This window comes from Apostichopus japonicus, chromosome 13 (genome assembly GCF_037975245.1).
Source record: "Apostichopus japonicus isolate 1M-3 chromosome 13, ASM3797524v1, whole genome shotgun sequence".
Taxonomy (NCBI): domain Eukaryota; kingdom Metazoa; phylum Echinodermata; class Holothuroidea; order Aspidochirotida; family Stichopodidae; genus Apostichopus; species Apostichopus japonicus.
The window spans coordinates 14488352-14506612 of NC_092573.1; the positions used below are offsets into that span (position 1 = coordinate 14488352).

The 18261-nt window shown below is 37.2% G+C and overlaps 1 protein-coding gene and 1 long non-coding RNA gene across 2 annotated transcripts in view; one reads left to right on the forward strand and one right to left on the reverse strand.

Moving 5' to 3' along the window:
- Nucleotides 1-18261, forward strand: part of LOC139978772 (uncharacterized) — a 44876-nt gene that overhangs the window by 14785 nt on the left and 11830 nt on the right. The gene's annotated exons all lie outside the window — the stretch shown is intronic.
- The window catches only part of LOC139978776 (uncharacterized), a 47185-nt gene that overhangs the window by 4160 nt on the left and 24764 nt on the right, over nucleotides 1-18261 (reverse strand). The window lies entirely within an intron of this gene.

The window sequence follows — 18261 nt, forward strand, 5'->3', positions numbered from 1 at the left end:
GAGTTGTACAAATCTTTGACAGTGTGCAAATTCTCTGTTCTCCGGCCGTCTTTCTCTTCAACAGACGGCTTGCTTTCTTGCTGCAGCTGCGATATATAAATTTACTTCTTATACATTCAAGATTTGATTGATAGGCTCCTGAATGATGATTTGCCGACACAGTGGTATCACCTCAGCAAATGGGCAGGGTACAAAAGCTGCGAAACGTAGTGGTTATCTTTTAACTAGGTATGCCATTTATTATTCATGAATATATCACAGTATCAATTTCACAACGAGGTGAAGCATAAACTTATATCCAAAGTGCAGCTCAGCTATTTGTGTTATATCTTGAAGCTATATTTTAGACTGTGGTTGTAATGCTGCAGGTTCACTGGGCATATGGCACTCTGCTTAGGATAGCAATTAAGAGCTTTTGGATGTTAAAGCTGCATGTTCCACTCAAACAATCATTGATTGCCAGGCCTACTGCATGTTTCAAACCCTCTATTATATATTAATTTCATTATTCAGAAACTATTTTTACAACATTTAGGAAGAGTTTACAAATGGCCAACGAGATAGTGGGTGTTGACCCTGGTGGATAACATGTTCCCAAATCTATGGTATAAAGGGTTTCCCCGAAAGGTTATGAGGGCTGTATTGAAGAACTTTAAGCGTGCATGGTGTGACCCGTTTAATTCACGCTGCCTTTGGCTTTGAGTACAACGTTTCTGTATGCTGCCATGTTGGACCAATCTAGCTGTAATATTAGTAATTACTGACTTTGCAAACCGCAATATAGTCATTGCCAACTTTGCAATCTGCGTTCCCCCTTACAATTTTGCAAGGTCGGTAAGAGTGTCTCCATAGTTTTCCTTTTTCGGGAAACCAAAAAGTGGATGAAAAAGTGCAGTAGTAGAGATGAGACAGGTAAGTGCATGTCTTTATAAACTGACTTAACTATGGCTTTGAGTCAATGTCACTGGTGTATACTGTATATGCCAGACTTATTTGTAGTACAAGTACAACAGCATGAGTATGAGTAAAACTTGATCCCTTGGTATGACCGTATGCATATATTGCTAGAGTACAAGCTTATTCATAATTTTGCAGTACTTAGTTTCTATCTTACTTTTCAAAATACCTGGAGTACCTCAGTTTTACTCCATGCGAGGGAGTTATTTGTACATGTAACTACACGTAACATGTAACTACGGACTTGCTTCAAGTCTGCTACAGTACTTGAAAGTAAAACCTACATGGCTCACTTAAAACTTTCATGTTGGCTGTAGGCTGAGAGTTTGAGAACTGGACTATAAGCCCAAAGTTATCATTTAATGCAAAAATTAATTGCTGGGTTTTCTTTAGTTGTGTGATTTCTCAAACTGTTCAAATTAAATCCAGATCCCTGGTTGTTATGACTAACGGAGATAATGACTTGATTGGCCTTCCTGTCTGTGATATGATTTTGACACCATTAAAGGTCACTCTTGCCTTTTTATTGTTTTGGTATCAAACAATAGTTCCTGATTTTGTCTGCAGAGTGTTTTGACTGGCAAGATACAATGCCAGCCATGTGGCTAATGTATGAACAAAATGGAAAATGAATTATGAAACCCATCTATAAATATGTGATAGAATGTACAGTAATACTACAGTGTACTGCAGGTTCACTTATATTGTACAGCACATAACAATATGAATGAGACTGAAAGAGAAGGTTGCTACTGTATACTCATTATCATTTGTTCTGTCTTTGTTATTTCTATTGTAAGAATGTTCCCTAATTGCCATGACCTCTATTAGTATCTTCTCATGTTCTGGTTTGAGTTTGAACCTGAGTATTTATTTCTCTTTAAACTCACCTGTCTCCCCACAATAACTGCACTCTCATTGTGCATTGTCTAACATCGTCTGGTAAACACAGGACTCAACACTTTGCTCTTTCTCTAGTGTAAATGGGGGTATATATATGATACCCGTAGGTCATTGGTATTACCCACTGAATATGCTAGAATGAGCCAAATAAAGTAATGGTCATTGGTGTTTCATGTTTTGATCTTTTACTCCTTCCTCTTCGAGACATTCAGGAAGTTCAGACCCAGACAGGAAGATTGACACTGACTTTTCAAATTGCTAGTAGAATGTTATAGGACCAGCATCATGGTTTGACCTGTACCCTATACATCATAACTTAATCTAGCTAGTATTAGCTTTAAACTGCACAACATATTGGGGCATTCATTTTCATCCACAATCTTAACATTCTAGGAATAATACAGCAAGCAACCTAACCTAAAACTTCTTTGTCTGTGTGAATCCCAGGTGGTATCTCCATAGTGATTATATAGTCTCTTAGCAAGAGTAAACTTGTTTTGGAAACTGTACTGTAAACTTCACAACATCGGAACCAGTCTAAACACACCAAGGTCATATGACAAGGGTTGCATGGTGATGATATCAAAACACTATGTAACTGGCATTTGTTATTCTACTTCAATGGGTGAAAAACAATGGAGATAAATATGTGATGAAAATTTAATAGTTCATCAAGTCTGCCTTTCGATACTCCATGTACATGATAGTCTAACTTATACTGTAATTTGTCAAAACAAGAAAGTGTGCAAACACACACTTCTAATTTATTCAGGACTTCTAGGTCACTGCACATGTTTACTTTATACTGTATTGCGAACTTCAAATGAGCAGTTTCTTAGAAGTATATTTTTAGGAATCGAAAAGGAAATTATTTAGATACAATCATACAAGAATACCTTTACCGAGGAAAATCGTGCTCGAATCATTGAAGAACCACAGTCTAAGCTGATTATGTACATAATACTATACACTGTAGTTAAGGTTGTACAGTAATCAATACCATTTAGTGGGATGGAGATACTCGGTCTGCCGAGTGGCGTGAGTCTTCCCATGCAGTCAGACATCTCATTAACGAGAGGAGGGAAATCCATCTCCAATCGTTAGGTATTTCTCATCTCTACCGCATTGACTTCCTGCCATCTGTTACGGATCGTAGCACGTACGGCCATGCAGACAAGAAAAAAACAGTCAGAAGTTGGCGTTAATAAACTGTTTTGTTTGTTTTGTCTTTGTGCTTGAGAGGCACAGATCAATCGGTGTAGACTTTGTTATAACAATGTTTATTTCGCGAAGTTTTCATTCAGTTTGTCTGCTGCATACAGTATGTGGCCGCAGCACCATGCAGTAGTATATAAATAAGTACTATGTGGGTGTGTTTTTCTGTGAATTCAAGAATTTCCCATTTGAACAACGACAATACAGCCGATAGGTGAGATTAGTTCGAGGGCATCCAGACAAAGCCACGTTCAAGTTAAATTTTGCTGATTTTGAAAGAATGACGATATGGGAATTCATTATATTGAACAAAGACCCAAGGTTACAAATCGAGCAGTTCTGTATTACAACTGAACAAAACAATCATACCACATTGGATCCTGTGAGACAAGATAATGTGTCATAGATGCATCGGTCGTGCTTGATTGTTTGTTGGATTTGAGTGACGTGTACTGTACAACGTACCAAGGAAGATCACATGTAGTTTGAATATTTGTCTACTGTCAAGATGTAATTAAACCAATTAATCTGTTGTCCTTCTTTTGTTGGCTGCATGGTCTCACCAGATCTAATACAGATCTAGGCCACAGTACGGTTTGCTTCCTCGCCCACCTGTCTCTACGTAACCATAGCACTCTGGCTGTACCGTGTACAGTATACAGAGTGATCTGGTTATTTGTTAGCTTACACGGATTTACTTGTCTTCCTCACTAACCTGTCTCCGATTGACTTAAATCCATTTTCCCGTGTACCTTTTTAACAAAAGACCTGGTGACATTTTAGTACCCCTCCCCCACGATGACCCACTTTAGGGTCCCTGCCACTATTTCCTTTCAAATCTACCATTCAGAATTAAAGTCAGCTATGATTTTCGTTGCTTCTATCATCTTACCTGTCTCTAACCTAGATTTTTGGACTTCTCCCGTCTAAACCTAAACTGCATGATATGTAGAATTTTTTATGCATTTTTTTAAAACAGTCGGAAAACATGAAACTTTTGCCTTGAAGAGGCTCACATTGTCAAATATACATTCATTCCTATATCAGATTGTTCCATAGTCTGTCGGATTGATTGAAAATGTTGTCAAAATGAATCTTGTTTTGTGAGTATATTGACTTGTAAGCTCACTTACTCTACCTCTGCACTTACCTGTCTCCTCCCAACTTTAGCACTGTTGCTCTAAGTTGTCTATAGAGTGATCAGTTACTCACCTTCTAAGGGCAATAATGTTTCTTCATCAGTGAACAAAATAAGTTAAGATACAGACTTTCCTGATGGGAATGAAACATTGAAACCGTATCAACTATAAGTTGTTCTATGTTCATTCCTGTTTCGGTTGTGTACTGTATGTCTCAGTGTTAAATTTGGACTATAGAAAATTTACACACAAAGAATTATCCACCAGAGACACACTGCTCAATAAATGGCTTTTATACTAGTGGATTTCATCTTACAGTTTGAATTTACCGAATGAATGATCACAATTAGAGCCATTTCTTTTGATGTATTTCAAAGGAAGGAAAAAGTTAAGGTTACGATTTTAAGCCTAAGGATGTTTTCAGAGGAAACTGATGATTTTCCGGACTGGTGATGGTCTGTTTCCCACATGATTGGTTGAGATATGTCGTGAGGCATTATCATTACCAGCTGAATTTGTAATAGTGGCAGCGAAAGTGATAGCTTGTTCCACATCTATGTAAAGTGATTTATTAGTGTTCACCCTTGGTCATCTTCAGTCTTGATGACTCTTGTCTGTCACAAGTATAGGATGTAATTAACAAAGCTGACGAAAAAAAATGATATTTTCAGCTGAGAGTAATTTACAGCTTGACCTTGGATGACCTTTCAGCAAGTTGAATGGTTTACAGGACCAGCATATTAAACCAATTACTATATGCATGAAAGTCCCTATATAGTCAGATACTAGATAGATGACAAGCATATCGTAGGTGAACTTTTATCGATATGTTTATTCTGCGACAACCAAAAACACAAGTTTTACATGTACAGTACCTGCAGTTACATCAGGTCATGTAAGTGTCTGTAGATCTATTTGCATTGCAAGGTATAGTATTCTCATTTAATGTGATAATTTGTCTGGAATGCCAATTTATGACATATATGATGTCAGCTGCTTTCTTCAGCAGCTTGATACTGTAAAGAAGATGTTAATGTTAATTACATTTCAAGCATAATTTGTAATAATTTACAATAAAACAAGGAATGGAAAATGAAAGAAAAAACAAAACCAACAGCTTTGTATGAAAAACACTCCTAGGTGAAATGCAATGTTATTGGTCATAAAAGGTTCAAGGCATTTTGAAGGCATTTTATATGCCAAACAGGATGGCTGTAGATTTTTCAGGTGTAAATTTTATGAAAGACGCATATCAGCCAAAGCGTCCAGTCTTCTCAGGGCGTGTGTACAGTACATGACGGGTAAAACTCTGCACTCTGTGTTCAACACTAATAAAACACAATAAATTAGTTTTGAGCCTCCCCACATTGATATAATATGATACCATGCTCAGTATCAGATCCCATGCTCGGTATCAGATCCCATGCTCGGTATCAGATCCCATGCTGGTATCAAATCCCATGCTTGGTATCAGATCCCATGCTCGGTATCAGATCCCAGGCTCGGTATCAGATCCCATGCTCGGTATCAGATCCCATGCTCGGTATCAGATCCCATGCTCGGTATCAGATCCCATGCATTTGTGCAACAAACAAGAAGTTTAGATTTATTTGCTAGAAGAAATGTGGAAAGTCATTAAAGCTGTATGATTTCTTTTTGCCTTCTGTACTACTATCGTGTGAATTAAATTATGCTCATAAACAGATAACAAAACGGATGTTTTAGTTCCCTTTTATAAAAAATAATTAATCGATTAGCATATTTATAAAGGATATCAAACCGCTGCATGGTCTTGTGATTGCACCTGTAAAGGATTTTTCTCCAACAACCACAACAATTTCTAGTTTGAAGGTACAGTCTTTATGTTATGCTCACCTCTACCCCTTAGCTATTGCCATGGTGATAATTATGGAATTAGCCATGGGCCTGTCATTTTGGACAGCTACTGACTACTGAGCTACCTACTGACACCATATCTTTCTTGACATGGCTGTCAGTTTTACGAGGACTTCGAAAAGAGGCCAGTTTCAGTCACTGATTGACTCCAGGGGAAGTATTCCAAGTATGTTTGCATTTGGCAATAATATTTTGATCTATTTTGTCAGATACTATACAGGCTGCTCAAATTAAAACTCAACCCCTTCAGTGTCAGCTCACAAGTGTACACTAGCCATTGAACAAAAGCAGAGGGTTTGTAGAGTTTGCATGCCACAACTTTAGGACCATTGACTACAGTAGTACTTAGTAGAAGTACACTCGAAATGTATACCTTTGTAAACTTCATATACCTTTTAATTTTTGCACATAGCGGTGCGGTGTCAGACACAGGGATGGCAGGATGGACAAGAAATTACTACATGTTATAGTAATGTTTAATGGGTGTAGTCTGTGGTGTCCCATTAGTTGGCATCTTCAATATCACTCAACATTAATTAAGGAGGGTTGAGGGGGGGGGAGGTATGACCCTTGCGTTTATGGCAGTCAAAGATCGTTTGAGGCCACCATCAGAGATGAAAATTTGCAGTTACAAGCACAACATTGAGCTGTGTGTGGTAAAGTCCTGCTATATTCAATGGAGTGGATATAATAACAGCTACTACCCTACAATCCATGTACTATGGAATGCCAAAACGGACATTATTCAGTAACTTTTTATGCAGCTTTTACTCCTTCTACAGTAGTGAATGTTGTGTCACATAATGAGAAAAATAATTACAAGTCATTACAGTATGTGAGGTTCATTTTATGCAGTATAATGACCAAGGCTTGAATTTTGTTGGGCAGTCTGTCAGCTGTCACAGAAAGGTTGCCATTTCTGACAAAATTGATAGTGTCTTTATTATAAAGTTTTTACTGCCGCATACTGACTTCACGAAAAACCTCTCACAAATGACTTGAAATTGTTTTGCTGATCATGTGACACAAACTTTACTACTGTAGAAGGGGTAAAAGCTGCATTTAAAGTAACTGAAATAATGTCCGTTTTGGCGTTCCATAATGTACAGATCTGTAATGTCTGCTGGAGTATATTTACATTTAGTGAGCAAGGATTTTCAAGTGCACAAATGGTTGCAGACAGTACCAATACATGTTAAAAACAACAATACTTTCATTGTACTGTACAGTATACTTACTGTAAATGGCCGCACCAAAGGCTAAATCACACCCTTCAGTTCCTACAATATGCACAATTGCATCTAGTCATGTGAATTGAGACACTGAACAATCACTTCTTATTAGTCAAATTTAATAAACAGTGTTACTAGAATATATGTCTATGAGTGAAGTATACAGTATGCATGCCCACTTCATTCAAGGGGAAGGTTTAAAGCACATGGTTGCTATGTCTTTCACACTAGATACTGCAACTGTAATACTAAAGTCTGTAGCAACTGATTGTATTTATCATCTCGTTTCTCTCTGGATGCCATCGTTGACATTCTGTGCTGCCTATACTGTGCATCATGTCAGCACTCTTTATCTTGATTTAAGGAGTCTCTGTTAATTGGATTCCATCAATGCTCTGTATGCGCTGCTTCACAGCTAAATCAATACAAAAGCCTAGTTTTTTGAGCATTTGCTCATGATGACATTAAAGGAGCACACTGTAGTTGTGAGAAAAACAAAATCAAACACCTGCAAATAAAGATTGGGTATTTTAATGATTCTAGTGAACTGTAGAACTTGTGAAAGCAGATTTAGTGAATAATCATCTCTTCTAAATCATACAGGAAATCCTATAGCTACAGTGTCATTGGAAATTAATAACCAGTCTGGACTTGTTTTACAACATGTTAATTAATTTAGTCTGTCTGGAATCTTTGCAAGTTAGTTGTAATAACTGCTGGGTACTTTACCTTTAAGAACCCATCCTTCACACTTCCCCGGCTTATTAAAGATTGAGTAAGGGTGTGATCAAGTTTATTCAACTGTCACCATGGTAACTTGTATTTCATCATTGAATTAATAAGTTGTGAAAGTTGCAACATTCCCTGTCGGTCTGATGTTGAGACTGTATGGACTTTTTTTTATCGGAGTGACTGTAGTGATGGTTGGTTTGCCATAAATCTTTAAAGGGATATTCCAGTGGCGGATAATGTAACACTTACTTTAAAGTGAAAGATACTTCACACTGTTATTGAAAACCTCAAAATATCAATATCTTGTTCCTAAGTCTGAGATATAGCTGATTGGCTAAACCCTTGAAAGAATCAAGGGTTTAGCCAATCATGTGCAACAATTTGGTAGAACTTTCATATATTATTGAATATTATGAAGAAAAAAAACTTTTCCAGCTTAATTTCAGTGATGACATCATTCACTCTGCTCTTGCCAGATGCATTATATTACAAAATATCACCAAATTTGAAAAATGTTTGTCTTCTCCATTCATGATGCTATGATAATGTGGTATTGCCGACCTAAATGATGCAGACAATTTCCAGCAATTATTTGCTATTTTAACACTTTATAGTCAGTGGAATATCCCTTTAATATGGCCACAAATACATTACCTCGTTCCTATCAACGTCCAACTGGATGCCTTTCCTGTATATTGACTGAACGGTAACATAAAATTATCATTAAGGATCTCTTAAGGGGAGTAGGGAAGGAAAGAAGAACATTAAAACACATCATTATTAAAAGGTGAAAATTCTAAAGAAAGTTAAAATACTTAAGCAGGTGTTCCTATAGACATGTTTTTTTTTGGGGGGGGGTTAAATGTTTACACAAAACAGATGTACATAGTCACATTTATAAACAAACGACTTCTTCGGAATATTCAACTCCATTACAAACCGTTCTTCACCTTGAATCTGTTATATTGGTTTACCTTTCATAGGGAGTAATTAATTCTGTGTTGTGTGCAGTTCAGTTTGATACCTGTACATTTACAGGAAACATGCAAGAAGGCTCATGTGCTTAACTGACATAGTAAAAACAATTTTTGAAGGAGGTTGGTAGCTAAGGGATCAAAACAGATAAAAAGATGGGATTATTCAATATTAATAGCTAGACAAGTTTTAGACTAAAATTCAGTAGTTGGACAAAATTAACTTTTGTGCGTTTGCCATGGTATATGTCTTGATATACAGATCTGAAGCACACTTATCCTAAAGTGTAGACATCCTACCATTAGGTTTAGTAAACATTGCTCTGAAAAGAACAGTCAATTTAGAGGTTTTAGAGGTTGCAGGGTGTATTGAATTTTTGTTGTAATCTTGTCATGTAACACGTACAGCAAAGGTAAAAATACATGGAAAGAATCAGAGATCTAGGTAGGGTGAACATACAGACCTACACATCTCTGTGATGTGTAAAATTGTCATGTATGTATACACTAATTCTACATAAATGCGCTCCAATATAAAAAGTGTCTAATACATTTAAAGTTTGTTCATCCTCTGATAATTACTAGCTGGACAACAAGTTAATGGCACATTATCACCCTGTAAGATGAAATATGTTTAAGGTCAGATTAAAGCGTATCATCAACTTAATCTGATTAATATCACATGGATGTATATATACATCTACAGTGTAAGTTGTCTTCCATGCACTAATACATTGGGGATAATGAATCATCTTGACCAGAAGATACATGTAGGCTCTGGGATGGAATTAATTTTGAATGCCTATGGGTACATCAACTGATACGTATTTAATACTAAGGAGGGATATTGGAATGCCTAATTCCTGCCTGCACTGCACCCATGAGATGACTCTTGAGTATTTCCTCTGGCCATCATGTGCCATCAGTATAGTTATTGCTTGTATATAGTCAATCTCTCTCTCAGTGGTGTCATATACCATAGTCTGTCTGTGTGGATTGTATTGCATTCCTGACATCTGTGTTAACCATTCTCTCAGATCGGCTGTAGTCAGCTTTCCCTCCCTGCTAAAATGTCAGCTGATGACAGTAGCACAGACAGCCAGCAGAGGGATGACTCATCACCAGTTACTGCATGTTACTGTATTAGTAGAAGCCTGCATGGCTGGCTGGGTATAATATTAATTTTATATGGAAGTACTACTGTACACAGGATGTGAGACACTGTAAGCAGGGAGCTGATTCCATAGCAACTCCCTGCTGTAAGGTACTACTGTACATATACAGCATATCAACAGTTATCAGAGTGCAGATATCTATGTTTACAGTGATATCCCACTTAGAGTTATATAAATTGAGAATATATTGTTTTCATATCTATACAGTAGTCATTGTCTGGAAGTTCTATATCTCTGCAATAACAATCATTTATCATACAAACATGATACAAACATTCCTCATCTGGTGTCCCTGGCAGAGATTATGTTTTTCAAACCGAATTTAATAAAGTGAATAATAAAAATGCAAACACAATTTTACACATACATTTAGTTACAGATTAAATAATGGTAGGGTGGTAGAAAAAGGAGGAGGTACGCTAACTGGAGGTGAATACATGGTCACCTCTGGAGGTCAGTGTCAAAGGTTACCAGGTCACTCTAGCTATGAGGAGACAGGTAAGTTCATCACTCATAGATATATCCAAACCACATAAGGTTTGGAATGTACATGTTATCAAGTGTAAATGGTCATTATTGATTAAACGTGGACGCATTATGTACTATAGTCAGTCACCTACCAAGTAGGGTTCCTTTGACATACTTTTCTTGTCAAGTGAAAGGTAATATTTGAGGGCATCATTGGTTTAGTTGGTTAAATATCAACTTTGTAATAGCAATAACTCGAACGATGAAGCTTCAATGAACTTCATATAGTCCTTGTAAAGTTGTAATTTGGATACACGTTGTTATAAAGTACAGAAGCTTGTACATTCACATGTTACATTACATGTGTTTATAAATAGAATGGGGCAAGGAATCACTATAAAGTCTGGGTTCTGGTTTTTAAGTCTACGTGCAGTGCTCGGGAGGGGGGGGGGGAGGGTATTGCCTGATCTTGTGAGAAAAACATAATACGTATTACAAAATGGTTATTGCACATTGTAATGTATGGAAGTTTGCACATGGCATAGCAGTTGCATAGATCTTACAATGTGCTGTGGTAAACAGTACGGTATGTCTGGTATTTTGCTGATCATTCTTGTTTCCTATTTCTTGTTTTTAGCAATGTACTGTAGGATCTACTCTACAACCTCAACTGCCTTCTGATAAAGAATCAGTGATATTAATGCTGGTTGTTGACAAAAATAGAATATTGTATTTTTGTTAATTAAAAAAACTGATCCCATATCATTAGTGCACGTCGTTGTCTAATGATTAATAATTGTACCATCGCCAAACTTCTAATTGTACATTGGTCTGATCTGTAATGTTAACTGTGAAAGTACTGCATTCATACAGTCATCGACTAAGGGTGTGTTTCATAAATATCTTCTACCTAGCTGTGACATAATATTGGTTTTATTCATAGTGAAGGCCTTCCTTTATTCATGTTTCTGTAGAATGGACAATACATCGATCCAGCCGGTCATGTACATACAGTACTTGTTAGCTGAGTAATTCAATATGAATACGACCTTTACAGACTTGATCATGTCACAAAAGGTGTAACTGTTTGGTTTTCCATGAATCAGCTGAGTCATACAGTATTCTTATAACTCAAATATATGAACAGCAGTGCAAACAGGAAGTAAACAAACTCAGAGCTCTGAAATTTCCATTTTAAAACTAAATATTTTGAAAGTTGATTCTACTGAGGGGACTCTTTTCTTGGGGGAGTTGGGAGGGGGGGGGGGAGAGATACTGTTTGACAAAGATTGATTGAGTGGATGAAATATTACCATCTCACTGTACACCACCAAGAGGTACGTTTGTAACATGAGGTAATGTAAATATGTCAGTTCAACAAGTTTAATGCAGAGCTGGAGATCTACACGGAACATAGTTTAAGTTTCCAAGATGATGCACATAATGTACAGAACACCCACAGTGCATTTTGCAACAGAAAAGAATGTGACTGATAAATATCATAGTACTGGAAAGTACAAATGAAAGTCAAAAAAAATATTTTACCTACAGTTTCCTCCACTAAAAGTGTACTTACCAGCTATATCTAAACACAACCATCCTGCTCACTCTCTGTACACATGTTTTAATATCAACCAGTTAGTAGACAGCTTTCAAAGTCCCTTTATCTGTAATCTGATCAGTTGTGATGAAACATTCACTATACTTTCCTCATATTATCGATGAAAGGCTTCTGGAAATTTGTAGTCTTTGAAAAACCGCAGGATCTTAATGATACAGTATGCTAAATTCAGTATCCATATTATTATTTGAGAATGGGTGAGGGGCAGGGTTGGCAGTGGCATGAGTGAACACTGTAACCAGTCCTAGCCGGGCAGTTAACCCTCCCTAACCACCTCCACTTATCCAGGCTACTCACACACAAACTCCTAGCCACTGTGCACTGTACAGCTGCGTTAATGCTTGGTTGTTGTTAGTCTTGGGTGTCACTTTCTACGACAGTTTACAAAATGTATATAAATAATAACAAAGTAATTAATGATTACATTCAATTTTTAATTTAATTTCACTTTATGATAAATAAATGATCTGTGGCATAGGCTCAAGAGCTCGATAGGTGGGAGGGGGAAAGGGAGCAAAACAGGGTTAGAGAAGCTCAGAAATTTAGGAACACTATGCCTTTCAATCTTAAGGTCCCCGGTTGGAGTCACTCCCAGATTAACATGTGGTCCAGTTACAGAGTTGTTGACAATTAACAATTCATAATCATGGACGTTAAATATGAATGTAAGAGACTGACTTCGGTCAGCTTGCGGCTTTGATAAGCCAATGAGGCTTCTTCGCGAGTTCCTGCTTGCAGGAGGACCTAATATACATACATACTGTACATACATACATACTATAATATGCAAGAAATTTGACCAAACAAAGATGTGCGAGTGTTTGAGGAAAACAATTTACAGACTGCATGTACTGCTCAAAAGTTCAAGATTTTCATCTGCCCAAACTTATTTCTGTGATTGACAAGCGATTATCTACAAGTTGTTCAAACGTTCATCCGAGAACTTGGATAATCATTCCTGCGATAATAAGATTAAACTAACTTGATAAGGCAGTTTTGTCTGTTCAAAGTCTGTATATGTATGTACAGTATAAGTATACAGTATATAATAATTTCTAGGCATTCAGAGATGATGCTTATGTGCTATTAACATTAGTGTCAGTGATAAATGTTCATTGATAGATTTTATACTTAATGATGGTACTTGGAACTGGCAGAGATATATGGGCTCATTTATAATAATGTTGTTAAGTTTGTCAACACTCAAAGAGTGCAGTTTCAGCATAGTACATACTGATTTAGGCACCTTGCCAAACAATTGATGTTTGTGTTGAAACTGTAATACAGGAAAGAGGAATGTTTTGACATGCTATTAAAGAGCGTTGATGAATTTATGATCACAGATTCTCATGGTTTCCCAGGTTTTCTATTTAAAAAACAAATTTCAGTTTGTTGTTTGCATAGTATAATTAGACCAAAAATAGATCCTCTTGTCTTTATTTAATCAGAATGAATGTTATCATTAGAATGTTGTATGATACCTTGATGTACCATCCATCATCAGACCTATATTCAGGAACTTGGTTACATATCATTAGTCATTGTTTTACTTTCATAATACTCACGAATACAATTAGGTACAAAGACATGCTGTGTCCATGCTATATTTGGCGCAACAGAGTTTTAGCGGATATTACTTGAGTTGTCAATTACATAAAAGAGTCAGTTGTGAGAGTAGTGTGCAAGTATTGCCTACTAGAGTGTATGATACAGCTTTAACTGAGCTGTTACAGTTGTGGGGTAAAATGGTTGCCAGTATAGTTTGCAAAGAGATGATTTACATCAATCCTTTCTAAACCTGTGTTCTTCTAGGTGCGTCTTTCCTACCGAAGTGCAGCTTTATGACGATTGGTAACTCTTTTTTGATAGTCTGTGCTCTCCCTTGACCTCTTGCATGAGGTTGTTGCCATGGGCTTTGTCTGTGTGCTGAATTTAGTTGCCATGCCCTGGTGTTGTATCATAATCAATAGAAGAGGAAATTGCCTTAATATTAACATAAGTTGCTAATTATACTATAAATCCACCCAAATCTCTTCAGGAATGATGGAATTTTTAGCATAAACTTGCAAAAATATGAAAACACAAACATTTGTGGGACATGATATTTTCTAATTTATTTTTGTCTTATTAAAAGGCTGCTCTAAGTGGTGGTAGCCATATAAAGCTGTTCTTATCATTTTTGTAATATATTGGTCATCATATTTCAAAAAGCTACAATTAAACCAAATCAAGATACTATATATGGTACAGTATATATGGGCAATTCCATGATGGAGGGGACATGGCCTAAAAATAAGAAGTGTCAGTTTTCAACCTGCTATCAGTCTAATGTTGTAGTATACATATCTAAGTTTGTGGAATAGGTAAGCAATTTTTCTCGAACACTCAAATTTTGAATACATGGCTCAGATAATCAAGGAGGATGAGAACTCAAAATAATCCTGAAAATGCATCATACATTCCATTCCATCCTATTTAATACTCATCAGATAGTATCTAGTAGTTTTATTATGTGTTATGATAGATACTCCTGTTGACTGTGTTATGACAGAAAAACATTTCAAAATTTCTTCATGACAACTTCAGAACAGACATTTTTCAGACCTCAATCACTGATGTAACGTGAGTAACCGAAAAAACAACTTTTTCTCTATGTGACAATTCTTTAACAAGTGGAAATCTGATAACCATAATTTCGTTAGTACTCATAGTCCCAAGTGTGGAAACAAGATCACTAATGAGGAGAGACCCATCATGTGTGAGTGATAGATCACTGAAATCTGTAACGTGAGTAACCGTGTAACGTGAGTAACCAATGTGTAACGTGAGTAACCTGGAGAGTACTCTCCCATCACCCATGAAGAAGATTCAGCAAGAAGCTAGGAGGGTGGCCACTAGAAGACCAGTTGCCTCCTACCGGGAGAAGAGGAAGACGAAGGAGGCCATGAAGAAGTTGCCTTTCAGCAGTGCACGAGCATACACGAAAGCAACAGCAAGAGTACGAGACAGATTGCCCAAAACACCACATCGCCGGAAAGCTGTTTGTCTTAATCTCTGCAGGTCTGAGCTAGGCGACCACATTCACCCATCGACTACAACAACTGCTGCTACGCCACCAACCACTAACCCGAGAGGTCTCAGCGATGTAACTGTTGAAGTTATTCAGCAGTTTTATCAGCGAGATGACATCAGTCGGCAGGCACCAGGCAGGAAGGATGTGGTCAACATCTGGCCAAAAGAAGGGGGCAAAATAAAGAAGCAAATGAGACATTTGACGTCATCCATCATGGAAACTTTCGTCCTATTCCGGGAGGACTATCCCAACATCAAGGTCGGCAAGAGCAAATTTGCCGAATTGCAACCAAAACATGTCCTGTTAAGCAACAAGCTACCACATAATGTATGCATGTGCAGATATCATAAGAACTTTATGTATGCTGTAAATAGTTTACACGATGCTTCTCCAGAATTGCCGCAAGCTGAAATTGAGGCAAGAAACAGCGACCTCGGTCTGAAATCTGTATTTGAGAATGCCAAGCAAATCGTTGGAATGGCAGTAAACATCACTTGCCAGGTACAGAACAAGGATGTCATCTCCTTCACCATTACAGATTATGGCAACAGCTCTTCTGAAAGGAATACCCCCCTCAGGAGATAGGGAGGCCACAGAAAAATGCAACCTGCTCAGGGAGTGGCAATGCTGGTAAAGAACTCGGTATAGACTGGTATGCCGTTGAATAAGAAGGGGTATTGTACCCCGGTGTAATAGAAGCAAATGGGGACCAGAACGTTGTACAAGTGTCAGTGATGCAGCCAGCTGTGCCCAGTTGGAAATGGCCAAACCCAAGGGACAAGATATTCTATCCCAGGAAAAACTCATCACCAAACTTGATGCACCAACCTTGGCCAATAACCGTGGGCACTTCAAATTTTCTGTCGCCTTTTGAAGACTGAATGAATCAGCTCTCGAAGAGAAAGCCTCTTCCAAACGTTACTCAATGTTCAATCGAGTTGTTAATGTTGAACATATGTTACCAATTTCTTATTGATTCATGGTTGTTGTTCAGTTGGCCTGTTACTTCCCCAGAAACATTTAGTTCCCTGAGTATTATATCTGGGTACATTAAAGTTTGACACACTGCTAGTCCTCAAATAAAACTTAATAACAATGTCCAGAATTTGCTGCCGATTTGTGAAGATATGATTCATGCATTATCTCAAAAGGACATGGTATATATCTCTTTTAGATTGTAATATTATTGAATTACACTGGAGAAGATGTTCAAAATGTCAATTCCACTGATATATGGGTGTTTCCTAGCAGCAAGTTCCTCACAGACTCTTGATTCCCTATGTATTGTATAGGTGGACAAACTGTAACGTGAGTAACCGTAACGTGAGTAACCGGTGAATGCCTCATTTTCACAGAGACAGGAAACCAGATGTGATTTTGATTGTGTTCAGTATTTGTATCATCACCTAAGGTCCAAAAAACATGTATTCATTTTCTTCAAATATATCCAGTATGAGGACACTTTTTGAATGAAGTTTATTTTTGGCGTCAGGGTGATTTTCAAATGTAACGTGAGTAACCGACACTTTCATGTACCTATATCCTACAAGAAACAAGATAATCAAATTGTGTTTTTACCAATGTTCAGGTAAATTTGTTACCCAATCAATGCATAGAGAGCAGTCATTCAAATTAATGAATGGTGGAGCTATCAGACCATTTGCAAGCCAAAGTCTTCAAAAATGTAACGTGAGTAACCGTGGAATTGCCCATATACAGTATGTATCTTTAAATGAAATTTCAGTTTATTATGGCCTATTAGTTACAGTACTACCTTCAGTGAATCTTCTCCATTATCACTCTAGTGTATGACAAGAGATTGAGGCGAATCAGGGGAACATTTCCAGCTTTATGGAGAACCCCATACCTTTATAGATATTGTGATGCATTTAACATACAGTAGATTCAGACAGAAACCTGCCTTCAGGGTTCATGCCTGTTGTTTTGCAATTGTAAGCCAACTCAGTTTGTTTCCTTTCTTTTATGCTATATTTAGCCAAATTTACCGATCTAACTTGTGGCTTTGCCATCAATCATTTAAAATATTACCTAGTAGGTACTTAAGTTGTAAAAGAGTCATATTTGACAAGTATGGATTTTAGCTGGTATATATGCAAAACAGGTTAAAAACCAAATTGCTCACAGGTATGGATTTGGTAGTGCAAAAGGATGTAAGCAGTAAAGAACTCTTGCTTTTGAGCAAATTTTGTTTGCTGCTTCATCATGTCATCATGAAAAGTCAAGTTTATATCAGCTCACGTCATAAGTTACTTTTTCGTTTGAATTGAAATATTACTACTGTAGAGAGATCTGTTATTGCTGTCCTTGATTTGTTAAATATATTCCATTATGAGACGGTTGAGACCCCGCTTTACTTATTCCATTCGGATATTATTCACAAATGGCGCATGCATGCATGATAGGATAAGCCAGCGACAAAAAAAAACTATTTTCCTGGTAGGAAATGTACATTGTAAATCACGTCTTCTGAATTTAGGGCTCTGTGCTCATAGAAATCTGAGGAAAAATTTATTACATGTTGGTCTGTTTTTTTATTTCCATAGGAAGGTGAATATACAGGTCTACAAAAAAGAAGCTGACATGGCACACTAGGTCTAGGTACTATAAACACAGTAACACTGCAGTAGGTCATGCTCATATACGTGTAGCATGCATGTACTGTAACCTATACATGAACTGTTTTGATAGCTTTATATTGTAGCTCATATATGGTTAGGCTACACTCCCTCAGACCATTTCTAAGGTGTGAAGGCAGTTTAACCAAGGATGGTGTGAAGCATTGGAGGACATATCAAGGATGAGAAAGACATTTTGAAGTATTTGTTGCCATGTCATTTCCATCTTTGGCAAAGTTC